Source organism: Anarrhichthys ocellatus, unplaced genomic scaffold (assembly GCF_004355925.1).
Source record: "Anarrhichthys ocellatus isolate YVR2014 unplaced genomic scaffold, GSC_Weel_1.0 scaffold211, whole genome shotgun sequence".
NCBI classification, from domain to species: Eukaryota; Metazoa; Chordata; class Actinopteri; order Perciformes; family Anarhichadidae; genus Anarrhichthys; species Anarrhichthys ocellatus.
Window position 1 is genome coordinate 100740 of NW_022280241.1, and position 4235 is coordinate 104974.

The 4235-nt window shown below is 40.6% G+C and overlaps 1 protein-coding gene across 1 annotated transcript in view; it reads left to right on the plus strand.

Annotated features, from left to right (window-relative positions):
* Positions 1-3393: 3393 nt before the first annotated feature.
* The window catches only part of LOC116400856 (cortexin-3-like), a 15869-nt gene continuing 15027 nt past the window's right edge, over positions 3394-4235 (plus strand). Inside the window, exon 1 of the mRNA XM_031878945.1 lies at positions 3394-3775. The gene's annotated coding sequence lies outside the window, so the exon portion shown is untranslated. The remainder of the gene's footprint in view (positions 3776-4235) is intronic.

Consider the following 4235-nt stretch of genomic DNA (forward strand, 5'->3'; position numbering starts at 1 on the left):
TGTTCACTCCAATACGTTAAGATGAAGTCCTGCTGCTCTTTCTACTGAATGTGCTGCATCACTGACTGACAGCTGATGAAGGGAGTCCTGCAAACACTCCTCATCGCTTCTTCTTCTTCTTCTCTCCTCAGATGGAAGTGATCTCACTCAGAGTGAGTCCACCATCATCTCTGTGATCCTCTGGATCTGACCAGAGGATCACAGAGGATCTGGACTCCTCACTCCACCTGGACCTGGATTTAGTTTAGTCCTTTGGTTCCTTCATGTGTTCTGACCCTGAAGTGTGTCTGCAGATGAGTTGTGTTCATGACAACATGACAGCAGATGAACACATTAAATGATGTTTCTGCTTTGCTTCCTGTTGCAGCTCCTCCCTGTGGAACGATGGAGTTCTGCACTTCATTACTCATATTTCTCAGTAACAGTGGGAGTTGATGTCACGTGTATGAAGTTACCTTATTACCACCAATACCAGCCTCTTCTCATGTTATAACAGACTCAGATTAGCTTGTAACAAACAGGAAGAGGAGATAAAACCTGAACCTGAACTCAATCAAGGCTTCACTTTAGTTTCTCAACTGACCAACAGATTGTGTTCAGCAGCTTAATATTTACACTTTATGTTCATGAATCATGTACACAGGAGAATAATAAAGCTGACTATCTGTTCTTTAGTTTATTATAGTTTCATGTCGTTATCACCAGCGTTCATGTTCTGGCTTCACATGATGGAACTGGATTAGAGATGAAAACCTGATCTAATAAGACTCAGTTTAGTTTTAATGTCGGTTCTAAGAGGGTGAGAAGTGATTCACTAACAAGCCATCAAATGATAAAGTTCTCCAGAATCAAGGTTTTTATATCTTCATGTGTTTTATGTTCAAAGTTTTTTTCCTTCTGGAACAATAAAGTTGATGTGAAATGAGCCTGAAATCGAGCCGTGATCTCTACATGCAGTTTTTCTGTCTGTTAATAAAACTTCTCACTTTGTTTAATTCACTTTGAAAATCAATTCATGAAAATTAAAACCATCTCGACTACTGTTTAGAGCTCAGTCCAAATGAGTGAATTATTAACAGTTCCGTTAGCTGTTAGCGGTTAGCTAAACACTGTCAAAACAATAAGTGAGCCAGTGCTCTGCTACCACGAGAGGTCCTTGAGCAGACACCCACAGTATGTTTCCGTTAGCCGCAGCAGACTGAGAGATTATCACACTTCACCTCAAACACAAGCCAACTTAAAGCAGTGAAGAAGAAATCTTACAATCAAAATTAACTGTTGAAATCAAAATGTAAACATACTTAAAAGTTATTGATAATAATTTTAATTCAGTGAAGAATTCAACATCAAGGCTCAATGGTTAAGGATTTAAATTACTACATTCCAGAGTTTTCGGCCAAACCTGCAGACAGCAGCTTCACTGCAAAGTTGTGTTTATTTTATTTTTCAAAAACCTTTTTTGACAGTGTGTTTGAGTTTTGTCTTTTGACTTCGTCTGCGCTCGCGCTGCCTCTAACTGAGCTTCACGTTCATTCTCTGGTTGTGGCTCAGTGTTTATTCATGATGAGAAGAAGAATAAACTGAACTTCTTTCCTGTTTGTTCAGACGCTGATCTGCAGAGCAGCTGTGAGCCTCTTCTTGTCTCAAAGCTCAACTTTAATATTTCTTTGATCTGTAATAAACAGTCAAATTACACCATTTAACTTTACAATTATTAAAGAGGAATTTAATGATTTTTGGCCACAAGAGGGAAGAAAACATGAAATCCTCAGATACTCGTGTTCTATTTTATTGTTTATTTAGTTTTTAGTTTATTTATTTTTAATGTTTGATTTATTTACTTTCCTTCTCTTTTCACATTTATTTTAACTTTTGTTTCTTCTTTTGATTCCTGCTCTTTTCTCTTTTTTATAACATTTAAAGTCATGTATCAATAATATTAATAATATGTTAATATCTTATATTTGCATACTATATTATTCCATTAGATACTATAGGCCTACATTTATATATTATATTATTAGAAGAATATATTTGTACTAACAATAGAATATTTTACTCTATTGTACGCTGTGATAGTTTATATGAAGCTACTGTTACATATAAAATACATATTAATGACATATTTATATATTATAACAGATGAAATATTCTGCAGCTCGTTTTGTTTTGTTCTGTATTTATTGTAGAATTTATAATCATTTAACACCTGTTTTATTAAATGTGTTGACTAATTATTAACACTGATATCTGCAATGAAGCAGCGGCGTCATATTTATGTTTTACGGTCGTTACGCTGAGACGAGGATTTAATAATCACATCACGTGTTACAGGTTCAGTCGCTGCTGCCGACGTGCCTCTGAGCAGAAACCCTCGTCGCTGTAAAGTGTCATGTGATCAGTTTCTCACATGAATCAATCATGACTTCATAGTTTCACAGTTTAATGTTTTTACACAATCTGGTGAACTCTTCATTAGAGGAGAGATTTATGAGAACAGATTAATGTCACCATAATAAGCTTTGTCTCGGGTTTGTTTTCTGACTGAAGCGTTCGTCACACACGATGCGTTCAAGGACTGAAGGATCAGAATGTGACATTAATGATGTTTCTACAGCTTCTGTGATAAACGGAGTCGTTTTGTTGATTGTCCCGCCGACGGGTTTCAGGGTTCAGAGAGTTCAACTCAACGCGTCTCCAGATCAGACATCTTCTGTCTCCATCAAACTATGTTTAGGAGCATCACACACACTTTGTCATCTGAGTACCTTTACTACACACACACACACACACACACACACACACTTTAAACTGTGTGTGTGTGGATAATGTTAGCTTTGCAGTGATTAGTCTTTCACTTTAGAAAGACATAAAAACAGGACCTCCAGTGTTGTCTCAGATGTCTTTGATGAGTATTTTTGACTTTGTCCACCAGAGGGCGTGAATGAGCTTTACTACACATCACATGTGAACACACACTGGAGTTGATTCTGACTCAATCCAACATATAAATACACACCACCACAGCACCACATGTGGATTAATCCGCCGCTGAAAATAGTCCCCAACAAAGTCACTGTTTGCTGTTTGTTTGGTAAGAACTAGAGAGCAGCTGTTCCAGGATTACTGAGACATGAAACTACATATCTGTGAGGAGACTTTAACACTTTAGTTAGTTTGTTTAGTTTGTTTTATTCGTGCGGAGGAAGGAGTCCGGGCTTTCTGGAAAATCAATTAAGAGACGCGTTACGGCTGTCGACTCAAAACCACTAAAATAAAAACACACTCACACACCAACTGATCCGTTCTTTAGTAAACTTCCATGTAAACAAACCTCCCCTCCCCCCCGCCGTGGGCCCCCCCCCCCCCCCCCCAATGAGCTCGGGTCCATCGCTATAGCAACTGGTTGCCACGGGCGACGAGACACAGCCAGCATCCTCGCAGTCGTCGTGGAGGCAGAGCGGAGAGAAGGCGCGGCGCGAGCAGAGCAGCAGAGGAAGACGTGTTCTCGCCAAAATAAAACCCCGAAGAAATAAAACACAAAGCGTCCAATCAGACGGCTGGAGTCTCCTGCTTCTGCTGCCCACCTCTGGAGAGGAGACGAGAGGAGGAGAGGAGGAGAGGATGCTGACAACTTGTTCTGCCTGGAAAGTGTTGCTTCAGCTCTCGGCTGTGTTGGAGTGCAGGCGGTGACCCCGACGCCGCCAACGAGACCGACCGCCGCCGCCGCTGCAGCTGCTGCTGCTGCTGCTGCTGCTGCTGCTGCTGCTGCAGGGTGAGTCCCAACTTCCCTTTTAATTCCAGTTGGTGTGTTTTACCTGAATCCTGTCGGGAGTCCTGAGGGTCCAGACTGAGGGGTTCATGGTGGAGCGTTGTGTCGTAGACCTCTGAATGTGCGATGGCGTCTCGAGCCGGTGAACACGCAGGAAACGGTGATGCTCTTCTGGTTCAGTAAATACTAACTGAGCAATGTAATCTAATAGTTTGGTGTCGTGAAGTGCAGCTCATGTGCTACAGCTGAAGGAACAATACTTTCTTTTTTAGATTTAGTGTTAGATTAAAACAAACCGAATTCATGCAGAGATCCAGTCTGATGATCTGAGAAGAAGTGCCTCAGAGGTCAGTACACCCCCAAAGATTCCCAGAATAAAAACCTAAAGAGCTGCAAAGACATAAAACAACCACAAAGAAAACCCAAAAGACCATAAAGAAACTCACGACCACAAAGAGACATA